This window comes from Carcharodon carcharias, chromosome 18 (assembly GCF_017639515.1).
Source record: "Carcharodon carcharias isolate sCarCar2 chromosome 18, sCarCar2.pri, whole genome shotgun sequence".
Taxonomy (NCBI): domain Eukaryota; kingdom Metazoa; phylum Chordata; class Chondrichthyes; order Lamniformes; family Lamnidae; genus Carcharodon; species Carcharodon carcharias.
The window spans coordinates 41,428,434-41,453,978 of NC_054484.1; the positions used below are offsets into that span (position 1 = coordinate 41,428,434).

A 25,545-nucleotide genomic window follows, 5' to 3' on the forward strand; every position below is an offset into this window, starting at 1 on the left:
ACATGCTTCTGCATATTTATATGTTCTCATATCAAATAAGGTTGATTATACATGAAATGCAGTGAATGAGGGATGGAAGTAACTTTTCAAAAAAATAATCAAGTGTGCTAAGATCTGGAATTATCCATCTGGTTTTCAGTTGCGTTCAGGTCGGGCCAGGAGACTGTACTTGGGGAAAGTACATTTTTAATGTTTATGATCAAAACAAATTAAAATGACACTTTTGACCATTAAAGCTTCTAACAGTGGTAATATTTTAAAACCGAGCGCAACTTGCAAATGAAAAGGAATGATTGGAGTATGCAGAATTGAAAGCAATTCATCATATGAAAACACAATCATCAGCATCACAAATATGAAGGTAGATTAGGATCCTGGGTAGGCCATTCAGTCAGATCGTGGCTGTTTTGTATCTCAAATCCATTTACCCACCATTGATCAATATCCCTTGGCAAGCTTAACGAAAGTCTATTGATTGAAGTCTTAAAAATTCCACTGGTCCAGAATTCACAGCCTTCTGGGAGAAAGAGTTCATGATTTCCACCACTTCTAATGTGGGGGAAAATTGCCTCTATTTCACTCCTGAATGGCTGAGTTTTAAATCTTCAGATTGTCTGGATTTCTACCAACCACCCACCCCACCCCCCCAGAGTTTCTCAGTATCAACCCTTTTGAATTGATCTTTTTAAATCCCTCAACCGTCTAAACTTTAAGGAATATAAACCAAGCTTCTGCGACCTAATTTCAATAATTTAACCCTTTAAGCCTTGATAACATGCTGGTGAATCTGTGCTGTACCCTGTCCAAGGATGTATATCATTCCTGAGGCGTTTAGCCTAAAACAGAATGTATTACTGTGGATGGAGTCTGACCAAGGCTCTGTTCAACTGACGCATAACATCCTCTCTTATATTCCAGCCCCTTTGAGATCAGGGCTAGTATTCCACTAGCCTTTTTAATTATTTTTTTTTACTTGTTCATTAACTTTGTGATTTGTGTGTACAGGCACTGACATCACTTTGCTTCCCTACAGTTTCTCATCTCACACTTTGAGAAAATATAGCAATTTACATTTTTTGGAGCCAAAGTGTATGGCTTCACACTTCTGCTTGCTGAAGTTTTACCTAGTTGCATAATCTATGTCACTTTGCAATTTTCTATTCCAATTTGTGCAAGTCCTAATGCTTTCTTATTTAGTGTTATCTGCAAACTTGAATATACTTTTTCCCCACCTATATTCTTCTAAATATTTATATTCTGCCCTTACCCCCTGGGAAGTACCACCTGTTATATCTCACCAATCAGTCCATTCGTTGTTCCTACTCTCTGCCTTCTACTTCCCAAACAATTAACAACTCATGTTGCCAGCTCTAGTTTTACATGCATTTTTTTTCTCTAATGGAAATATTTGCCAAAATATCTGACTATAAAATTGCAATTGAATTGCATTTGCGAATACTGGTCTGATTACATTTAAAATAAACTTTAAATAATCTTTAAATAAACCCATTTCACATTTGGTCTTTACTCCTCTGGTACCACAGATTGACTATTTGCTCTGTATTTTTTTAAAGTTAGTCCTACTATCAAGTTTTCTGACAGTTAATAATTACAGTACTAATAAATAAGGGTTGTAGTTTAAGGATGATAAATTATAGAATTCAGAAACTGATTAAACTTCCCTGGAAAGTTGCTTTTTCTGTGTTTGAAATGTTTCAAACTGTTTACATTAAAAGTCTTTCCCTGTCTGTAAAGCTTGGGCTTATGTTCGTGGGGTATGATTACTTTGTATGAAGAAGCCCAGGTAGCAGACTACAACTCCCAGAATGCACCACAACATACTGTGACAACATGTGCAGGACAACTGCCAGGCTACCAATGAATGATGTCTCTCCTGACTACAAACACCAGTGCACCATGTTTTGAAATTAAAGGGTGTGTGCAATATACCGGTTATATTTTTAAAAACACTTGTTAAACTTGTTAAAGTTTGAAATGCATTATATAGGAGTTGTTTTTCAGCTCTGCTGCTAATTCTTGCCTACTACCTTTTAGGGGTGGTGAGGGGGATTTAATTGTTTATTATATTCAAAGTAAGGAAATGCTATAAGATTGGTACTCTTGTCTGCTTGTGCTGTCAAAGTTAGTTCACTGTAATTAACTACATGAAGGATATTGCTGAAAAGAGAGACCTGTTGCCAAAGCTTTTAGTCTTGCACTCAGCAGAACAAATAGAAGAATGTCAAATTTCAAACAATCACAACAATTTATACTACAGGAGAAAAGAGTGCTGATTGGTTGGCAAGTTGGCTCCTCGGCTGAGGTGTTGCTGTGGAGGAAGCAATGGGATACTACAATCTCTCCAAGCTCCTGATAACTTAAAAAAAGGTGCAAGGTCTGAACATATTACTTTTTTTTGCAGGAAATGGGCCCTTGATTGTGTGCTGCTTCTAGCAAGTGTAAATTAGCCACATTATAAGCTCTCAATTGATTATCTTAAATACACAGGGACAGTTGCAAACAAGAGAAATATGTTCAACACTAAGTTAAAAGCAAAATACTGCGGATGCTAGAAATCTGAAACAAAATCAAAAATAGCTGGAAAAACTCAGCAGGTCTGACAACATCTGCGGAGAGGAATACAGTTAACGTTTCGAGTCCGTATGACTCTTCAACAGAACTAAGGAAATATAGTAATGAGGTGAAATAGCTGGTTGAGGGGGGTGGGACAGGTAGAGCTGGATAGAGGGCCAATGATAGGTGGAGGTAAAGAAGAGATTGCCAAAGATGTCATAGACAAAAGGACAAAGGGGTTTTGACGGTGGCGATATTAGCTAAGGAATGTACTAATGGTGACATTAAGCAAGACCAGCAAGTGACAGATAGCCCTAGTGGGGGGGTGGGGTGGGGGGAAGGGATCGAAATAGGCTAAAAGGTGCAGATAAAACAATAGATGGAAATAAAATTTAAAATAATGGAAATAAGTGGGAAAAGAAAACTTTTTTAAAAAAATGTTCAAACCTTGTACCTTTTTTGAATAACCTGGACTTGGGGAGCCTATAGTTTCTGTTACTTTCTCCATGGCAACGCCTTGACCAATCTGAGTTGACTTGCCAAGCAATCAGTAACCTTTTCTTCTGTAGTACAAATCTTTATGATCATTTGAAATTTGGCATTCTTGAATTTGTCTTGAATTTGTCTTGATGAGTGCAAACTTTGGCAACATGTCTCTTTTTAGCAGTATTCAAGTTTTGTACTACCAAGCGACTGTTTACGTGGAAGGACTAAAAGGTTGGAGTGGAAATAGATGTCAAATGCACAGTAAATCTAAACCATAGATTCCTGATGAAGTTTTACATTGAAGTACTGAGATATAATATCTAGCTTATGAAAAATGCAATTGCTTCTCTGTCCCCTTCCTGCCAGTACAACTTGATTTCCTGCTATTTTGCTTTGCTAGGTTTTTGTTTTGGCTTTTTCCTAGTTTAACAATTGTTGCCTATGTAAGCTTGTCACTGTGTCAGTAGGTCACTGACTTCCCACATATAAGTCAACATATTCTGCAATTATTTTCAATTGCCATTTATTGTGTGAAATTTATAATGTCTAAAATAAATGTTTAATGTTTCAAAAATTACATATTTAATGATTAAATTTATTTCCTGAATGCCTTCATTCATTTTTTTCACTCGGACACCTCGGCCTCTCCTAGATGACTGGAATTGGATTCAATGTTTTTGTTCTGAGCGGTGATTGAATGCTGGGATGGTCATGGCCAAATATTTATGCAAAACAAGTGTACTTACCAGTTATCAGCCTATGCCTAAATGTTATCCAGGTCTTGCTGCATGCGGGGACAGACTGCTTCATTATCTGAGGAGCTGCAAACGGTACTGAAGGCTATGCAATTATCAGTGAACATCCCACATCTGACCATTTTGTTACGATACCCATAGAGACTGTTAACGTTTAAAGAGAAATTCGAACACCCAGTGATGAACTGCAAGAAATTATGCCACAGGATTTCACGTTTTTAAACAAAAGCAAACCTTACTGTATATAAATAAAATTAAAAATGCTAGTACTAATTTAACACAGTCTTAGGCAATTACTTATATTTCACACCGCAAATTGCAACAAAACACAACCACAAATACTTTGGACTAAAGCCCTCAACTCGACCTTCCCTCTTCCACGATGACTCGTCCCCCTGAATGTCTTTGGCTACATATCAGGTTCTTGAAGATTATCCACTTTCTTGGGACCAATCCCAAACTTTTCCAAACTTGTAAGGTCTGGGACTTTTCAGCTTGAGCCTGTGCTTCACTCGCAATTTCTGCGCAGTGACTTTAACAGAAAATTAGAAACACCCATTGTGCTCTGGCTCTATTCTGCTGGTCAACAGTTGCTTAACAGCTCTTAGCAGACTTTCTCTCTCTCTCTGCTTGATTCCAAGCTGACCTGCTTGTTTTCACTGAGTTATGGTTGATTTCTTTTCTAGCTCCAAGCTATGCAAATCTTCCAGGCTCTCTCTCCCTCACACACCATCACCAAACTAAACATAAGCTCCCACTCTTCGGTGACCAGACATCCCAGTTTTTCATGAAATGCCCCAGTATCTCGACAGTTCTTTCCAATTCGCTCAGATGTTTGACTTTTCAGCTCCCCTAAGTGCCCTCCCCTTTAACCACCCCTTGTGTTCCACTTACTGTCTGCAAACCCAAAAAAACCCTCTTGCGCTGTCCTGCGCCCTGGGATTCAGAATGCCGTCTGCTTGCTGACTGTTAAGGGACTGCACTGGGATGCTCCCGCATGTGCAGAAATCCTTCTCAACGGCATCTGATGAACTTGATGAAATAGTTGGATGACCCCCAACGGTAAGCCACCAATCACCACTGAGGAAGGTGGCAAGCAAGCTTGGTTGAGCTGTGGCACGTTCAACCAAACCTCTCATTGAAAGATTGCGTGCTTTCCTGCTTGCGGCTCTGTATGCAGGCAAAATCTCCCATTCTTGAGCTGTGTTTGCTGGTTTAAAATCCAACATCTGGCTGAAAATGAATATTGTTAGAACCCAGTGTGCAAATGATAATAAACGAGGCTTTTAAATGGAGATTGGTCTTGCCATTGTGCATTTCACAGTAAAGTTAAAGTGGAATGGAGGACTCAGATCTTGTGACAAACAAAGTTTTGGTTCAGTTATTTTTAAGAAAATGAGGCAGAAATGTAGTTCGTAAATGTTGCCTTCATAGGATTGCCAACTATGGCTGGACATATTTTGGGAGCTGTCATCACGTGACCTCTTACCTTCAACTGTTCCTCCTCAGACTCCTGCCATTGGACCTCCAACACATGCATCATAACAGAGGCCCGCCTTGCCAAAGCTTTTCAGTGTGACCTGGTTTTAAAAAAATCTGTGCGATGAGCAGACCTTCTGGAAAAATCCTACAGAGAGCCTCCCAGAATTCCAACCAAGGCTCCATTCTCAATCACTTATCCCTATGATAACAGACTAGTTGGGATGTTCAATAGATATTTAAATTAATTAGCTTTTAGCTTCAAAAGCCAACCTTTTGATTCTGGGACCTACATGAATAATTTATATCTGATGGGATTAATGACCCTCTCTCCAAACTTGCTGGTTCTACCAAGAAACCCTTGTGTTTGCAATGGTGCTTTTAACTTCTTTGATCTGGGAACTGCATAAATAATCCTCATCCGTTAGTGAAATAACTAGACCTTCTGTCCCTACCAAAGCTCAAAAATGGGTTACCCATTGTTTAAATTTTCTTCCACTTAACTCTAACCTTATTTAATAAATCCTTTGAAACTGTAATTACCCCTTATCTGTTTGAATTGCCTTTACTTCAGGGTTGTTTATCAGTTTCTCAATCAGATATTTCCATTCATCTTGCATTTAACACTTCAATTAGTCAAACTCAAAGTTAATTTCTAAAATACATGAATTATGAAAACCAGATATTCGCAACATTATGATGGAAGGAACGCCATGGATGACTGAAGATGGTTTGGCCTAGGTTTTTGCCCCAAGAAACATCTGTGCTGATGCCCTTGGGCTGAGGTCATTGGCCTTCAACAACTACAAACATCTCCCTTTGTTCTCGGCATGACTGCAGCCAGTGAATATTTTTTCTCCCAGCTTCCTTGATGCGACCCTTCACCAAGTGTTGCCTTGATGTCAAGGGCAGTCTTTCAGACATTTCTACAATCCAGTTCTTTTGTCCATGTTTGGACTAAGGCCCAGAACTGAGTGGTCCTGGCAAAACCCAAAATTGAGCATTGGTGAGGAGGTTAATGGTGAGCAAGTGCTGCTTGATCATAGTGACACCAACAGGTTCCAGCTTTTTGTTGGTGATTGAGAGTTGACTGATGGGGTGGCACTCAGCAAGATTGGATTTCTCTTGCTTTTTGTGGAGAGGGCACTCCTCGGAAATTTTCCAATTTTGACAGCTGGATGCCAGCTTTTTAGCTTGGCTGGAGGTACATTTCTGGAGCACACATCTTTGGCCTTACAACGGTATGTTGTTGGAGCCCATAGCCTTTGCTGTATCAAGTGCACTTGGCCATTTCTTGATATCGTATGGAGCGAGTCAGACTGGCGGAAGACTGGTTTCTGTGATTGTGGGTTCTTGAGAAAAGACCAAGATAGTCCATTCACTCTCAGTGCTGGCAGAACATGGTTGCAAACAGGTCAACCTTGTCTTTTGCACTTGTGCTGGACTCCACCATCTTTGAGGATGGAAATATTCTTGCAGCCATTGCTTTTCATTGTTTGTTTAACAGCTGAGCACCAGTGTTTCCTCTAAGCTGCACAGAAGTGCAGCACACCGTAATCGGAAGGTTCTCACACAGGCCTTGCACACGTCAGTCTCTAAGTTATTATGCCTGTGACCAAAAAAAATTCAAGTACTGGTGCACTTAAACAAATTGATCGTGCAGTGGGGGGAAAAAAGAGAGTTCACTGGCCACCAGTGTTCACTACTTGATGTTTGACCTGATGCTAGGAGATTTCAGGGGATTTTCAGTCAATATTGAGGACTCCAATGTTCATTCCCTCCCGACTATACCACTGTGCACCATCCCGGTGGGTCTGTCCTGCTGGTGGAACAAGACATAACTAGAGGTAATGATGGAGAAGCCTGGAACATTGGCTGTAAAACATGACTTGGTGAATATGATTATGTCAAGTTATAACTTTACTAGCCTGTGGCAATTTCTCCTAATTTTGGCACAAATCCCCTGAAGTCCCCTGTGTAAAATGCTGGTAAGCGACAGCTGGGATTTTGTGTACAGTTCTGGTCGGCACATTACAAGAGGGACATAATTGCCCTGAAGACAGTACAGAGTAGATTTGCAAGAATGTTGCCAGGGCTTGAAAATTGCAGCTATGAGAAAAGATTGGATAGACTGGGGCTGCTTTCCTTCGAACTGAGGAGGCTTAGGAGTGACCTGATTGATAATCTTTTAAATGAAAACCAAATCAACAAAATTGGGATAAAGTGACCTGATTGATGATGTTCTCTAATTTAGACCAGCTGCTCGTGTGGTTAAATGAGAAATAAATGAGGTGTACAAGATTATGAGGTAGAATAGGCGGGGATGCCCTGTTTTCCCCTAGCAGAGAGGTCAATCACCAGGGGGGTCACAAATTTACGGTGATTGGTAGAAGGATTAAAGGGGACATGAGGAAAAACTCTGTTACCCAGAGGGTGGTGGGTGTTTGGAATTCACTTCCTGGTTTGGTGGTGGCTGCAGAAACCTTCAACTCATTTAAAAGGTACCTGGATCTGCACCTAAAATGCTGTAACCTGCAAGGTTACAGACCAGGTGTTGGAAGGTGGGATTAAAATAGGAAACTAGGTTTTTTTTATTTTTTTTTTTGCTGGGCTGAATGGCTGTTTCTGTGCTGTAACTTGTCTATGATTCTAAGTTAATGAGAGCTTTGCAGGATCAACTGGGCAGTGTCATAGTTTGGTGCCTAGATCGATGCCAGATTGTCCATCTGGTTATATTCTTAGTCTTTTCATTATGGTTTTAATACAACTGAGTGCTTGCCAGACCATTTCAGAGACAGTTGAAAAGTCAGTGACAATGCTGTGGATCAGGGGTTATGTACAGGCCAGACCTGGTAAGGATGTTAGTTGACCAGTTGGGCTTTTACGACAATCCGGTAATTTTATGGTCACACTACTGACACAAGCTTTTTTTATTCCAGATTTATTTTACTAAATTTAACTTTCCCAGCTGCCATGCAGTGATTTGAATTCATATCTCCAGATCATTAGTCCAGGCTCATTTAATAGTCCAGCACCAACCACTATGCTGCCGTACCCCCAGTGCAGTTAAACATGTTATTGCTAAATATTGACTATCTGCTGTAGTGATACATCTTGCCTTGTGACGTCAGCATTAGAAATGGCAAGAGATTAAAACTTACTAACTGGTAAAGGAATATGTAGGTCACTCTTTTACATTATTTGCAAAATAATGGGCAGATTTGTGAAATTCAATCCCCAAAGCACCAGTAAAATCCCATAAAATGTTTTATTCAGACACTGTCATTTGGTGACCTAGATGTCATTTCCTACCTAGCATAGCCGTAACAGCTTGCATTTATATAGTGCCTTTGGAATAGGAACTCCTCCCAGTGTGCTTCAGAGGAGCAGAATATGAGGGAAGTTGACAATAAGCAAAATGAGATATTAAAATGGATGAATAAAAGCTTAGACAAAGAGATGTTTAAAGGAGAGAAATGGAGAAGAAATACAGAGGAGCTTAAGGAGGGAATTTACAGAGCTTGAGGCCTAGTTGGCTGAAGGCACAACCATCAGTCGTGGGAAGAAGAGAAGGGAGTGTGTGCACAAGAGGCCAAAGTTGGAGGAGCACAGAATTCTTTGAGGAATCTAGGACAGGTTATTAGAGACGGGAAGGTTGAGGTATTGAACGTGGGGATTATAATTTTAAATTCAAGGCATTAGTGGCCTGAGAGCTAATGTAGATAATTGAGCAGAGGACTGATGGTTGAGCAAGATTTAGGTTACAGGCAACAGTTTTGGATCAGGTCAAGCTGATAGATGGTTGATGATGTGAGCTTTGCAAGGAGAGCATTGGAATAGGCAAGCCTAGAGGTAACAAAACATGGATGATAGTTAAAGCAGCAGATGAGCTACAGCAAAGGTGAAGAAGAGTGATGTCCCAGAGACACCTTTATGGGTATAAAACTTTGAGTCCTTTGGCTCACTGAACGAATTCATGGGAGATCAGTGCTGTATATTTCTGCTTTGTGGCATTGCTTGTGTGGTCAGGAGCACAGTTGCAGTTGCTGCTCACCTGCATGGTTCCTTCACACCCCATTGCTTAGGAACTTCCTTTGGAGAATTTGCTTAAATGAGCTAATCCTGAGGTTGAATGAACTTTAATTATTGTAGCAAACAATTGGCAGCTGCTTAGCTTTTCTGCTTTGGGAGAGGCCAGGTCAGCTGCAGGTTAGAAAAACATGTAGGAAATGACTGGTCTTCATTTTTGCACACTTTTTTCTAGGATATTCAATTGTGATTTGTTAGTGTTTTATATAAAAGTGTTAAGGGAACATCTCAAAACATGTGGAGCTAAACAGGTTTTTGATTCAGGAACAATAGTAGTATTATGTACAGATCCGATTGCTTTTGCCATTTTTGGCACCAGGAACATCTATGTCCACCTGAAACTCTGGGTCTTGCCTTTTCCAGTTTCCAGAGAACAGAAAATTAACCACACTGTATTCATGCAGCATCTGGAATCTAGTGTATCACATGGCTTTCTTCCCTGATATTTGTATTCTTTTTCTGACTTGCCTCTCAAGCTGTATTCCAAGCTATAACATTAACAGGACCCCTTCTTCCTGCTTTGCCAAGTTAAATTTTCCAGTGTCCTTTCAAACTAAGTCCTCTTCACTCAACCCTTTGACCATAATCAAATTGTAAGGTTCTGTCTGGCGATTTCATGGTCTCTAACTTTTTGTTTGTTTCCTCGAACATGGGTTACTTCCTCACCAGCTCTTTGCTTGGTGATTGTCAAAAGCAATCCTTTTCTCAGGCTTGGCATAGCAGCACCTGTTGTGGGTTCTCTTTTCCCAAGTCCTTCAGTCTGATTGCCTCAGAGTCTGCAGCAGTAAGGGCAACTGCCTTTTTCCTTTTTGTCCAGATTATAAAGCTCACACCTGACTTTGAATAATCTTTGGTTTATGTTTTTGTTTTTGTTATGTTTATGTCTCCATAATAAGCAGGTCACATAGTTTGTCTCCAGTGGAATTGGTAGGTCACATACTCTTCCCTATTACTGCATTTTACCTTGAATTAAAGGAGACAGTTTAAACATAACCATCTTATAAAACCTCACATTTGTAACAAGACACTTAAAAAAAAAAGTGTGGGGGTGAAACTAGTATATGACACTTTTAGTTCTATTTCATGTGATTTACAAAATTATTTAACATGTCATCAGCTATGAAGATTTGTCTGTTATTTAATAGCTTGTTGGCTTTTTGACACCTCTATAAAGGAGTTCTAAATGCAAATATATTATGACTTTTTTAATCAATGTCCTTGTGAGGCAGAATTAAGTCCTTTTGTAAGCACCAAAAACAAATTGGCTGCAGGTTCTGAAACTTGCTGATTGTGACATAATAGAAATACTGAAAAATGTAATAAAATTTTGATCTTGCTGTAGACTTCCAAATTTAATCTGGACCAAATTAAGTACTAGTTTGTAAAATGGCTCAGCAAACATAGCTCATGTCAAAGTTTTGATCATATGAGCAGAAATAAGTTGAGCTGAGGCGACTTAAAATACATGCATGCTCATTTCGCTCTTGGGATTCATGTATAAATTGCATTATGTACCATGGAGACTTGGGCTACATACAAAGTTTAAATTTTTCCCATAATTTTCATACATCTCAAGCACTTCAGACTAATTAGTCTTGGGTAAATCTTAAATCAGAATACCTTCAGTGAGGCAGCAGCAGCAAAAACAACCACTTCCAAAACTCCAGATCAATCAGCAGGTAAGGTTTCGAAGTACAAATGGGCTGAGCTTTAAGGCTGGTTGGTCTGGGTAGGGGGTGGGGGGTCATGCTGGGTGTATGGACCATGGTTTACATTTTGGGTATCCCTGCTTTACAACATCTTGAGCGAGAGAACCCTATTTGTCAATCTTCTTGTCAGATACAAAATTATACTGGAGCAGCAGCACAAAGTTTTCTGGCATTTAAACCATGTTTTTTTCCAGGGAGCATAAAAGCAGCTGTTTTATATGATTTCAAAAAAAACTACACGAAGTGCAAGCTGTGAAGCTTCATGCACCACTCCTGCCATCAGCTTTCTTTCTCAGATTGTGTTACATGGAGCTCAGTATTGTTCATGTAAAGGTTCAAATGAAGAATTTAATCATTTGCTGATGCAAGGTGGTTGGATTTAGCATTTAAGCTTTGGGAAATAACTTTGCTTGCCTTCTGGCCTCTACAGGTACCTCCAGCTAGATTTTGTTTGGTATAAAGCATATTGTAATAAGCGATGTTATAGGTGTAGAACTTTAATAAGGAATTAGCTTCTTTACTATAAATTTACCAGAATAAAACAACATCAAGACATTATCAATTTTGATTTCCTATGGACTAATCCTTATCACAACATTAATTTTTATATTCCAATTTATCTAAGAGCCTATATGTATGTCTTCCGCAGATGATATATTTGGTAACCATAGCAGACCCATTGTCATTCGTTCAGAGAGCTGATTTGCTAATGTTCCCCATGTTAAGGATGGGCAATAAATGCTGGCCCAGCCACAGACACCCACAGCCCATGAACGAATAAAAACAAATATCATTTTAAAAGCATGGTTTTTACTCTGCTACAGAGTAGGGGAAAAAGTAAAAAAGATAAAACAATAAATTTTCCAAGGTTAGTTAAAAATAATTTGATCATGGACATCATTGTTTGATTACAACTCCTTGGTTGTTTGTTCGGCCTTTGAGGTGAAGATGACCATGTCCATCATCTCGTCTAAATCTGTCATAATTAAGTGAATAGTGCATAAATAAAGGTGACACCAGTCTTCCACCACTCAATTGGAAATTTACAGGTTGCATGTGGTAAAGAGATTTGAATGCACTCCTTTGGACTCTTGACCTTTCCTGATGTCTTTTGATACACCATTAGACTTGGTGCCCTCATTGCCGATGGGAGTAGCATGGACCTGGCATGACCACTGGAAGGTAGGGTTCCTGTGGGTATGTAGGTGACTGTTAAGGCCGATCTGCACCCAGAATATTCTGCTGCAAACGGAACAGGAAATCGCAGACAGCTGAGTTTTGGAAGAGCTGCTGGCTTATAATTTCCTCCTCTTACGTTTTCTCTCTGCTTCTGATATGCACTTGCTTTCTAAGAAGGCCATGCTCCTTTTTATTTGGTTGTGCCAGATGCAGCAATCCTGGGTGAGCTTCTCCCAGGACTTGGGGTCAATATTAAAACTCTTAAGCAAAGCTTTCAGTGTGGCCTTGTATTGCTTCCTTTAACTGCCATAAGAGTGTATCCAATCTCAAGCTCTCCACAGAAGCTTTGCTTTGGGAAGTGATTGTCAGGTATTCTGGTGATATGACCAGCCCAACCCAGTTGTGACTCTCTCAATATGGTAGCATGCCAGCTCAGGTGAGTACCTCAGCATCTGGTATTTTGTCCTGCCACCTGATCTTCGGAGCTTCCAAAGGCAGCTCAAGTGAAAGTGGTTGAGCTTCTTGGCTTGATGCTGGTACGCAGTGCAAGCCTTGTCTGCATACTGGGCAGGACTATTGTTCCACAGACTTTCATTTGCTAGACAGACTTACTTCCCTTTGTTCTCAGACTGATGTTCGCAGTCTGCTGAAGGCTACACTTACTTTGGCAACTCTTGCATGTGTCTTGTCATTGTGACAGATGGTGCGAGAGAGTGTGCTGCCGAGATAAGTAAATATACCCACAGCTGGCATGTTCTGGGCATGGGCTCGAGTAGGGCTTTCCTGGAGCAGGCTGGTATGTTACTTCTGTTTTCTTTGTGCTGCTTGCAAGGCTGAAGTTGTCACATGCATTGGGAAACAAGTCTGTGCTACGTTGCATGTCCAGCTCTGATCTGGCAGCTAGTGCCTAGTCAACGGAAAGCAGGAAATCAGTGTGTACCCTTGGAGTCCTTTATTTTTGCCCGGCGTCACCTCAAATTGAGCAGCTTTCCCTCCATGCGATATGTCCCTGTGCATGGACACATGGACAACTGTCTACTTCAGGGCTTGGAAGCCTTTTTCCCCTGGGAGCCTTTTTAACAAAAAATTGCCTAAAATAAAAATGATTGTGAGAGAGTCTTGTTTGGCTTTGTAGCCAAACAAAATCTAGTCATCTCTAAGTTGAAGTCATTAGCTTCATCTGTGATACTCTCTTCAAACCCTTCAATGCTTTTGCTTTCTGTGATTAAATTCATTTTTAAAAAATATGATTATAACCCCATTTTCCCCTGCAAATCTTTTTGTAGTCAACTAAACATTTCTTTGACTATTTTTCTCGAAAATCAGCAGTATATGCACACTAGAACATTTTTTGCACCTTATGATATTGATTGTTAAGGCTATTCAAGTGAAGCCCAACAGTATTGAAACTAAATTATTGATCAAGCAAATGAATAACTGAATAAGGAAAATTGTGTTGCCATCTAGTTTTTTTATTTGTCATTTTCTTGACTTAATTTTTTTGGGCTTTTTTCACATTAGTATGACCTAAGTGCAAAATGTTAGGAGTGCAAATGAGATGTTAAAGAGCTGCATCCAGCTCTCGATCTCTGGGTTAACCCTTGCCCTCTTTAACACTGTAGAAAACGGTAACTGAAACAAAAAGGATATATACATTTTCTTTTAAAGTAGATAGTCTGATGTTTTGTATGTGACCTCTGCAGTCGCACATTTTTACTTTTTATTCCATGTTTAATTAATGTTTCTAAGTTATACAAAGCAGACTGTACTGTTGTCCATTTGATAAAAATATTGTAAGCTTTGAATATAGTTCTATTTTCACTAAATATGCAATTGATCAGGTGTCCAGGTTATATAATATCCTGGAATTAAACTGAAAATGACTGGGGTGAGAGCTTAAATTATATATTTAACCTTTTGACTTTCTGCAGGGAAGTCATTATAGCCATTTGTCTCCTGTAACATCCAATTATCTCGTGCTACCATACTACTAAATTTTTCAAGCTTAAGAGTTCTGTCTCCTTCCCTTGCTGTTCTAGCTTCTAGTGGAAAGTTAGAGCCCTTGTAAACATTTTTCTGATTTAAGAATCTGTGGTGTCTTTTACATTATATCTGTGTGCATGCATTCAAATGTAATATTTTGTCAATTGAATTATAAATGGGGAAAGCTAGTACTCGGCTCTTTGTAGATGACTGAAGTATTGAATTATTTTAATTCTTTATTCAAATCATCATCTTCTGCACCCGGCAGCCCCCCTCCTCCCCCCCGGCCATCCTCCCAAAATATAGGGCTGACCCTTATAGTTGACTGCTTTGTAGGTTAGAGGTGACCATTAGGAGTGAGTAAATGCTGATCAATGGCTAATCAAATTGGCTGGATCATTCTTCACAAGTCTTTGGAGCAGGCTTGATGGGCTAAATGGTCTGTGTTCATTGGATTTGAATTAATTTTTATTACAGTAATAAGTAAATATGGTAATGATTCTTTTTGTTACAGTTTACCAACCTTATAGCTTAAATGTTTTTTTTTCCTGACACTATTCTTATCCTTGACCATTTGTCTAGTAAATACCGTTCTAATGATTGGAGTTTTTAAACAAGGAAAGAACTATAGTTTTCATTTAACATCTATTTCTTGAAGAAATCCTCCCGGTAAGGCCATCATCTGTGAGATGTTTTAGAAGCTACGTACTATAGCATGATTCTATCAGGTGATGATTTGGGATCTGAACCTGAGTGTTCTACTGCCCCAGTCTTCGAAAAATATATAGGAAATAAAGATTGCAATTTTGATCAGTTGGGTATCGTGGCCTTTGTTCATTATTTACAGGCAGGAGATTCAATTCAGACTTGCATGTAGGTTTGTCACAGAATAGTAAAATATTCAACATAGTTTTCAACATATGATCAGAGTGTACTTAAAACAAAATATGACAGATGCTGGAAATCTGAAATAAAAACAGAATGTCAGAAATAAAAACCGCCAGTGTGCCCTGAAATGGGCTGTTTGATTGTTGTTTGTCTTGGGTATATTTTAATTAATTTAATATACTTGATTCCAAATTATTGAAGTTGCCTCCAATCAAAGCATGACCGATCCAAGCATACTGTTCTAACAAAGTGCCTCCTTTGCACTCATTGAAGTGTCTAATTCAAGTATGAAATGTTACCTAATTTTTTACTTTTAAATGCTCTACACTAAGTTTAACCAATTATTAAGAGTTTATCTAGACACTATTTTGAAGAGGAATGGAAAGGTGTTTTAGAAGCAGCTGTTCCGTGGTCACTAATAAGCTATTTAAAAAATCTAAGGTTTATAGAACTGCTGATTGAAGAATTAAAATGGATTGACAAGTTGTTTCAATTAACCTTAAGCTATTTTTGTAATAAGCATTTGCAAAAACTTTTGACTGTTTTAGTTTCACTGTACATATGTTTAGGAAATAGAGATAGTTTAAGTTGTATTTGTATTTGTGGGTGTCAGGAATGAGTTTTAGCTTTCATGTTTAAGTTTGATTTGTATTTCTGTATCTGTGTGTTAAGAAAAAGTCAAATTGAGTTTGAGTTTTAGGTTCTGCATTTCTAATGAGAGTTTTACAACAGTTGCAGCTAAGTTAAACAAACAGGAGTAGAGAAATTGGGCTTTTGCCTAGCAACAGGGGTCCAGAGAGGCAGGTCCCTCCTGCAGAAACACACAGAAGAAGCTAGAAACAGCAGTTTGATTTGGAAGCTGTTTGATTTCAGTTGGTTTTGAAAGTAGCTGCCAGGAGAGACTGGAGCAAAGGGGACAGATAGCCAGTCCCAAGCTAAAGAAAAGACCCCAAAATCCAGGGGGCTGGAACATGAGTAAGTCCCAAGAAGACCTTCTAGTCAAAGGGAAGGACAGGAACCGGGAAAAGGTCCTGTTAAGTAAAGTTAAGAGTGGGAGCAGAGAGAAAGGCTCCAAGCTTCAGATTTAAAGAAACAAAAGCTGCAGAAAGCAGATTTAAAGTGAGAGCAGCTTGCAAGAGGCTAGAAGGTCCAAAGAGGCAACTGAAAGTCTGTAACTCTTTGCTATGGGCATATGAAGCAGTGGTGTACTGTTGACAGCTGAGTTGGTGAGAGAGAGAGTGCTTGGAAGAAGGCTTGAATGCAGGGAGAGGAACCTCGGAAGGAGCATTTGAAACCCTGGATGTAAACCTGTTTGGAAGATATCTGAGAGAAAGCATCGGCTTGGGAGAAGATTCCAAAGCGATTTCTTCGAGAATGGAGATTGGAAACCCTTGTATGAAAGACAGAGTTCAGTAAGACTGGTTGACTCATGGTGTGACAAGCATCTGGGGGGAGTTGAGAGATCCATTGTTGACGTGGCATCTGTTACTTGGTTTCAGAGTGTGGTGTGCCTGACTACAGGTTGCCAGTTGGTTTACATGGACTGTGTACTTACTGTAAACGTTAAAGTATAAGATAGCTTTTGTAACTTGTGTTATCTTTACAAATCTGTATATATCTGTAAAGGTATAATTGTAGATGAGGGAATATTGTAATACAGTTAATCTTTTCTTGTTCAATAAATGTTTTACGTTTGTTAAAAGTTCATTAGCTGACTCCAGTGACTCTGTTCAGTAACCCCTCCCCACGCATCTAGACAAACAAATAAAAGTTAGGAGCTGTCAAGCTGGGTTCCACCTGGGATCAGGCTTGCCCAGTGGTAACCTTGACTAGGGATCATAACAATATTTGCAAACAAGTCAACAGGGCAAATCTTCATTAGTTCCTTAAATCATGTATTAATCTGTTGTCACCTAAATTTTGCAATATATATCTCTGTAATCTCTATGTATCCTCTTTATGACAGCTAATTGAGAATCAGTAAGCTTCTGGAAGCTAAAATCAGTTTTAATATTGCAAAGATTATTGCGGATTGTGACATGTTTGTATGTGATTACTGTTTTTAAAATGTCTGTGCTCCAATAATGTACTAAATTCAACAGCATTTGCACCTCTAAATAGTGTTAATGCTTGTGCATCTGACTGGCTGCTTCATCATCATACTTCTGGAGACAGTGGGAAATAAGCTAGGAGAAACAAAATTTGGGGAATGGATGTTTAGGAACAAAGCTAGTGTGAAAGAGATCCTTGGGAGGAAAGTAATGAGGGAACAGGCTTTAAGAGTAAAAGACATTAAGGAATAAATATTGATTATGAAAGTAATCTCAAAAAATTGTGACAGCAAGAAATGCGTCCACATGCAGGACTTCAAATAATGTAAATAAGTTGTTACATTTACCTTTTATGTAACTCCACTCAGGCAAAGATAAAAACAGGTTTAAAAATAGCTTCAGGGCTAGCATTTTAAACCTTCCACTTTGTTGTTGTAACTTGTCTAAGGGCAGGTCCTCTGGATTTCCTTAAATCTTGCGATCTTGTACTTTCCTCTTTCGTTGCTTGAAAGTGCCTCCGCTTTCAATTTTAATAAGTAATATGACTAGGGAAAAGAATATATGAGGTGGTTTCCTATTACCTTCCTCACATGTACTTAAGGAAACACAAGTCCTCTTCCCAAAGGATCCTCTACCTGTAAGCCATTGCCTCTCAAGTTTCTAGTTCTTCCATTTCCACCAAAAATTCACTGGTTCCACCATTGGCCATGGCTCGTAACGCTGAGCATGGGACCGTTACCTGGTCCTGCAGAGACTTGCAAAAGGGTAGTGCTGATCACCCATTGAGATCTCAAATGACCCTGCTACCCTGATCTTAAGCACAAGCAATAACATGCTGCTAAGGTTAATGAGATAGACAGAAATCTGATGACTTCAAAGTCCTTTTGAGTCATGGCCCTCTGAGTGCTTGGGTTCCTAGTTTGAAAACTTATACAACAAGGGGGAAAACTTTATGCCAGCTCTTAAAGAACTTATTGTAAAATTTTGAGGAGAAATGTACAATATAGTGATTCTTTGAATTTGTATTCATGTTGAACTTGTTGCTGACAGCAGCTACAAGAAGATGTTGGGTGGGTGGGGAGATTTGTGAGCGAGCACTAAATAAGGAAAAGTAACTTTAAATAAATCGTCTGTCCCCTTCACTTGAATTTATAAACTCAAATAGTACATTTTCAGCTCAGTTTATATTTACGCATACTGCAAGCAGTGGATTATGTTCACAGAATCTCACAGTGCAGAAGAGGCCCTTCGGCCCATCAAGTCTGCACTGACATGTGAGAAACACCTGACCTACCTACTAAATCCCATTTACCAGCACTTGCCCCATAGCCTTGAATGTTATGATGTGCCAAGTGCTCATCCAGGTACTTTTTAAAGGATGTGAGGCAACCTGCCTCCACCACCCTCCCAGGCAGCGCATTCCAGACTGTCACCACCCTCTGGATTAAAAAAAAGTTTTTCCTCACATCCCCCCTAAACCTCCTGCCCCTCACCTTGAACTTATGTCCCCTTGTGACTGACCCTTCAACTAAGGGGAACAGCTGCTCCCTATCCACCCTGTCCATGCCCCTCATAACCTTGTACACCTCGATCAGGTTGCCCCTCAGTCTTCTCCGCTCCAGTGAAAACAACCCAAGTCTATCCAACCTCTCTTTATAACTTAAATGTTTCACCCCAGGCAACATCCTGGTGAATCTCCCTGCACTCCCTCCAGTGCAATCACATCCTTCCTATAATGTGGCAACCAGAACTGCACACAGAGCTCCAGCTGTGGCCTCACCAAGGTTTTATACAACTCCTTGTTAGATTTTATGAACTTGTAAATGTTCTAAAAGGTCATGATGCCTTTTAATTTCTGCTTTATTCGTTTCTCCTCCTAGGAAGAAAGTAATTTCTGAATTTGTCTTGTGAGACTTTCTTATTCACAGGAGGCCTTGTGACGCAGAGGTTAGTGCCCTTGCCTCTAAGCCAGAAGCTCCAGGTTCAAGTCCCACACCAGGATTTGATGGTCAAGGAAGGTGCGTTTATAGCTCAGTCAAAAGAGCACCAACCTGCAAATCCTTTCAACACAAGCCAGTGGCAGGAGGGAGAGTGGGAGAGATTACTGGCCAGCCATGTGATGGAAAGAAAGTTGGAGCCTCCACCATTTCTACCCATATCCTGTACATGCCACAGCAACTCTGATTTCCTGAGTGACATGTAACACACCACTCTTTGAACCTACCTTCAAAGTCCTAGTGCAAAATTATTCTAGGTATTTAAATGACCTAATATTCACTTAGTGTGACAAAATGATGCTTTTGCTGCTGAATGCTCTTCATCTGTGGCTGCTAATGTACAAATCAACAGATGTTAGGCAATTCCAGTTAGAAGTTTAACTTGCCAGAATGAATAATTGCATAGCTATTTCATGGTTCAATTAAGGCAAAACAGTTACTTTTATTCCAATGAATGTTAACCAACCATCATTTCTGATTGCTTTTCATGCTAACAGGAAATTGAAGATTAGAGACACAAGAACAATGTCCACATAGTTTTGATGTCTGTTGGGGCAGAAGGGGATTTTTTGGTTACTTTCTTCCGTTAACGAATGCCATAATTGGTGTTGCTTGCTCTGCGGTCATGCTCTGTAACAAATCAAATATGAGTATGACCTCCTTAGCAAAGACATCTGGCTATATAATTATGGCAACTTGGTAGCTTTGTATAGATTATTAAATGGGGCTCCACCTGTTTTGTTTAAAGAACAAAAACATGTCTGGGGGAAAAAAGCTGCTGTAAATCTGTTTTGCTTGCCAAATACTTTTTTCAAAGTACAATAATCACAGTTATTCAAGTGTTATGGTACAAAGTAGTGCTTTTATTTCTGCAATGGAATATGTTTTCTGCTCCAGAAATTGATGCCAAATATACCCATTTTCTTCCATGCTGTCTGGAAACATTTATCCTTGGAGCGTATGTAGAAGCAACACTTGCAAGTTCTTTGAGGATATTTCAGTATTTATTCAGTGTTTTAATTTATCAAATGTAGGGCAAACACAAAGTAAAAAATAGTTAAATATTGTTAAATTGTTTACCTCAAGATTGATATCGATCAAACTTTTTTAAATAAATGAAAAAAATGAATGCGAGTCCTTTTTAAAAAAAAATCTTTATGCATTAATTGGAATTTGTTTTTTAACTATTTTAGTAGAGGCATTAACTGACTTATGTAGTTTAATGTTGCTGCTGAAAAAGTGGAAGGAAGAATGTCAGATTCTGTCCATGTCCTAATATCACTGCAGTTTTGTTTTTATTTATTCGTTCATGGGATGTGGATGTTTCTTACCCATCCCTAATTGCCCTTGAGAAGATAGTGGTGAGCTGCCTTTTTGAACCACTGCAACCCATGTGGTATAGGTACAACCGCAGTGCTGTTAGGAACAGTGTTCCAGGATTTTGATCCAGCGACAGTGAAGGAACAGTGATATAGTTGCATGTCTGAATGGTGTATGGTTTGGAGGGGAACTTGCAGGTGGTGGTGGTGTTCCCATGCATCTGCTGCCCATGTCCTTCTAGGTGGTAGAGGTCATGGGTTTGGGAGGTGCTGTTGAAGGAGCCTTTGTGTGCTGCCGCATCTTGTGAATGATACAAACTGTTGCCACTGTGTGTCGGTGGTGGATGGACTGCAAGTCACTTGGGCTGCTTTGTGCTGGATGGTATTGAGCTTTATTGGTTTTGGAGCTGCACGTTTCCAGAAAGGTGGAAAATATTCCATCACACCTCTGACTTGTGCCTTGTAGATGGGAGGCAGGCGTTGGTGAGTCGGGAGGTGAGTTACTCACTGCAGAATTCCCAGCCTCTGACTGCTGGTGTAGCTAAAGTGCTTATATGGCTTATCCAGTTCAGTTTCTGGTCCATGGTAACACCCTGGATGTTGATAGTGGGGGCTTCAATGATGGTAATGTTATTGAATGTCAGTGGGAGACGGTTAGATTCTCTCTTGTTGGAGATGGTCATTGCATCACAAATGTTACTTGTCACTTATCAGCCCAAGCTTGAATATTGTTAGGTCTTGCTGTATATGGTCATGTACTGCTTCAGTATCTCAGGAGTTGCGGATGGTGCTGAACATTGTGCAATCATCAGAGAACATCCTCATATCTGACCTTATGATGGAGGGAAGGTCATTAATGAAGCAGCTGAAGATGGTTGGGACTAGAACACTGCCGCAGGAGTTCCTCAGGGATTCCTGGGACTGAGATGTTTGACCTTCAACAATCAGAATTATCTTCCTTTGTGCTAGGTATGACTTCAACCAGTGGCGAATTTTTCCTCGATTCCCATTGACTTCAGTTTTGCTGGGGCAAAGATGAGGCTTGGCTGAGAGCCCAGAAATCCATTAGTCTTGTTGAAATAGCTGTGCCCCAGACAAAACAATGCTTGATTCCTTTTATCCTTTTCATCGGATGTGAGCATCACTGGCAAGGCCAGCGTCTAATGGCGATCCCTAATTGTCCTTGAATGGCCTTGCTAGGTCATTTCAGAAGGCAGTTAAGAGTCAACCACATTGCTGTTGGCTTGAGGTTACCTGTAAGTCAGACTGTGTAAGGATGTTAGTGACCCAGATGGGTTTTTACAACAATTGATAATAGTCGTCATGGTCACCATTACTGAGACTAGCTTTCTATTCCAGATTTATTAATTTATCAAATTCCACCAGCTGCCATGGTGAGATTTGAACACCTGTCACCAGAACATTAGCCTGGGCTTCTGAATTATTAGCCCAGTGACATTACCACTGTGCTGCAGCCTCCCACTGTTTGACAGCACAGGTTCTCTGATCTCTGCAGTCAATTTCACAATGTTTATTTAGAAGAGGTTATGTGGTTTCTGTTATTGATAATTTTAAAGGGTCTGGATGATTGATACTTTTATTGCCTTGTAGTGAAATTACTTTTTACAGTGGAATAAATTACTCTTTTTAAGGGGGGGGCGGGTTTGAAATGCCATTGCTTGGGATAGGGGGCATGAGAAGCAATGCATGGGTGGAGGAGTATAGCCTGGCATGGAGGTTGAGGTGACATGGATGGGCATAGAGTGTGTGAGGGGTGAGGGCTGGAGAGTCTTTTTGTTTTTATTTTAATTGGAATGAAATCCCACAGCACCGAGGCGGGCCTTTTAAACAACCCACCTCTGCACCTGACAGTCCCTGTGGCTGCCATCTGAACTTCTTCTCTGGTCAGCTGGCCTGACTCTAGCCTGCACCCGCCACCCCAGCAATGAAGATCCTGTTTTTGCGGGTTTGTTCTCCTGAGGTGGGCACGCTGAGCTGGGAATTTTCCCAACTCCAGCTACCCACCTTGAAAATTCAGGCCATCATCAGTAAGGTGTGATTTGGTGAGTATGACTATGTCAGGTTGTTGCTTGATTAACCTGTGGGACAGCTCTCCCAATTTTGGCACAAGCCCCCAGATATTAGTAACGAGAACTTAGCAGGGTCGATGGGGCTTGGTTTGCTGTTGTTGTTTCTGGTGCCCAGGTCAATTTGGGTGGCCCTTTTGGTTTCACTCCTTTTTGTAGACTTTGTAGCAATTTGATACAACTGAGTAGTTTGCTAAGCCATTTTAGAGGGCACTTAAGAGTCAACTACGTTGTTTGCTTGATTCTTAAAGAATTAAGTGGACAAGTTTCCAAGACATTTTCTTATTTCTAATGGTCTACAGTTGTTCATTGTGGGTGACGATTACTAGTTATCGGTATAAGTTTATGATAATGAAAATTAAGTTTGCAAGCTTGTTCCAAGTATACTAATTAACTGGGATGTGGCATCCGTTAAGAGTAGAGAGTTACTGGATGCTCTGATCACTTAGAAACCCATCTCCTATACCGTTACAAGTCCCTTTTAAAGCAGGTGCTAAGATCAGCAACCTATATCCAAACATTGCTTTTAACATTGAGAAGTATCCCAAGGTACTTCAGAGGCATGAAGAAAAATGGATGCTGAACTAAAGGAGATATTGGAATAGGTGACCAAAAGCTTGATCAAACAAATGGGATTTCTGGAGGGCCTTAACAACAACCTGCGCGTTTAATTGTGCCAAGGCACTTCATAAAAGCGATTAGGAAACAAAATTTAACATTGCACCACATACGATAAGACAAGAGACAAAAGATACCTTTTAAGGAGCACTTTAAATGAGGAGAGAGAGAGCTATTGGATGGAATTCCAGTTTGGGCTGTAGGCAGTCAAGGTAATGGCTACCAGAAGTAGAGCCAAGAAAACTGGAGATTCATAAGAAGCCAGAATTGGAGGACAACAGTGACCTCTGGTTTGTAGGTTTGGAGCAGGTTAGAGATAGGAAGGGATGAGGACATGGTGGGATTGAAAACAAGGATGGGAATTTTAAAATTTAGGCATTGCTGGACCGGGCGCCAGTATAGGCCAGCAAGCACTGAGGTGATGGGTGGCTGGGACTTGGTGCCTGTTAGTACACGTGCAGCACGGTTTGGAAAAGTTCATGCTTACGGAGAGTGAAGTTGAAAGGCTGACCTGGAGAGCTTTGAAATAGTAGAGTCTAAGGACAAGGGTTTCAGCAGCAGATGAGCTGCAGCAGGGATGGAGACAGGCAGTGTTATGGAGGTTGAAATGGGTGATCTTGGTTACAGTGTGGCTATGTAATCAGGAGCTCGGCTCAGGTGGGATTGCAAGTTTTCAAACAGCCTGGTTCGGCCTCAGACAGTGGCTGGGGAGAGGGGTGGATTTGGTGTTTAGAGAACGGAGTTTGTGCCTAGGCTCAAGTCTTCCCAATGCTGGGGGAAATTTCTGCTCATTCAATACTGATTGCCTGATAAGCAGTGTAACAATTCAGAGGTGTTGGAGGGACAGTGAGGTGAGTAGAGCTGAGGTGTCATCAGCGCACATCATATTGCAAAGGGCGGCACGTGGGTATAAAAGAGGAAGGGATCAAGAATGGATCTTTGGGGGGACTCGCAATGGTAACAGTGCGGGAGCTGGTAAAGAAGCCATCGCAGGTAATTCTTTGGCTTCGACTGAATAGATAGGAATGGAACCAGCTGAAGGCAGAAAGTAAGAGGAATGAGGTACAAAGGCGGAGGAGTTTGTTTAAGAGCTTCAGAGGGAGCATATTAGGCAGATAATAAACATGGTTGCCAATGATGGGATGAAGGAAGAGGGGTTGCATAAGAGTTGCAGTTGAAGGAATGGAGAGTTTGAAGGTTATAGCATTGGAAGAAGTTACGAAGATAGCGGTGAAATAAAGAGGATTTTAAATACAAGGGTAACGATATTCAATTTGAGGTAGTGGGGATCAAAAGTCTATTTGGGCTAGTGAGGATAGGAGTAATGGTGAAGCAGGTTTGCTGTGAGATAGTGATTTGGATGAGCTGAAGTTTAAAGGATTGAAGATGGTAGATCTAGGATGCTAGGAATTGTTATAGTCAATTCTGGATGTTGTGAACCAGTGAGTGAAGGCTTTGCTGGTCGATGGGCTGAGGGTAGGGATGGAGACAGAATGAAAATGATCACTTTCCAGCTATGGGTATCACTTGCAAGACTGGCATTTATTGCCAAATCCTAGTTACTCTGAGGAGCTAATGGCAGGCTACCTTCTGCTTGATACAATTGCATGTCTTGCTGGGTCACTTCAGAGGGCATTTAAGTCAGCCACATTGGTGTGAGACTGGATAGGCCAGACAGGGTAAGAACGACAGATAACTGATAGCTTTATTAGCATTTTTTTTTTAACTGATGGCAAATTTCCAGTTCCAGAAGCTTTATAAAATTGAATTCAAATTCTCAAACTGCCATGTTGGTATTTGAATGAGAGCTCTTTGGATTGCTAGTCTGGTAGCATAACTACTGTACCACCATACCTATCTAAGGAGATAGAAGTAGGTAATCTTTGATGGAGAAGGTATGAGATTGGAACCTCAGCTTAGGGTTGAATAGAATGCTGAGGTTGTAAACGATTTGGTTCAATCTAAAACAGTTGCCAGAGATGGGTTACCACGGGTACGGTGTTTGTGCCCGAGACCAGTGGCTTCAGTCTTCCCAATGTTTAGTTGGGGTAAAGATCATAAAGGTTAAAAACAACAAAGTGTGATAATGTCCTATGGTTAGAGAGTCACAGAATGGTGAATGGATGTTAGATGGCTGACAAAATGAAGGCAGAGGGAGGTCATAGGTAGCTAGAGTTGGGTCATTGTGCATATGGAAACTGACCCCATCCTGTGTTTGCTGCCACTTGTCAACATGAATTGCTTGTAAAGGAGGAGAGCGAGGTTCAATGGGAGACTCCAACAATTCCAAGATATATCATTGCTGGAGATGCTTTGGCCACATACATAAAG

At 40.3% G+C, this 25,545-nt stretch overlaps 1 protein-coding gene across 9 annotated transcripts in view; it reads left to right on the forward strand.

Annotated features, from left to right (window-relative positions):
* The window catches only part of LOC121290366 (POU domain, class 2, transcription factor 1-like), a 260,691-nt gene that overhangs the window by 24,191 nt on the left and 210,955 nt on the right, over window positions 1–25,545 (forward strand). The window contains exon 1 of one of the 9 annotated variants that reach the window (XM_041210747.1): window positions 1,752–1,935. The exons of the other annotated variants lie outside the window; for them this stretch is intronic. The gene's annotated coding sequence lies outside the window, so the exon portion shown is untranslated. Of the gene's footprint in view, window positions 1–1,751; window positions 1,936–25,545 lie in introns of those variants that run through there. 9 annotated transcript variants of the gene reach the window in all.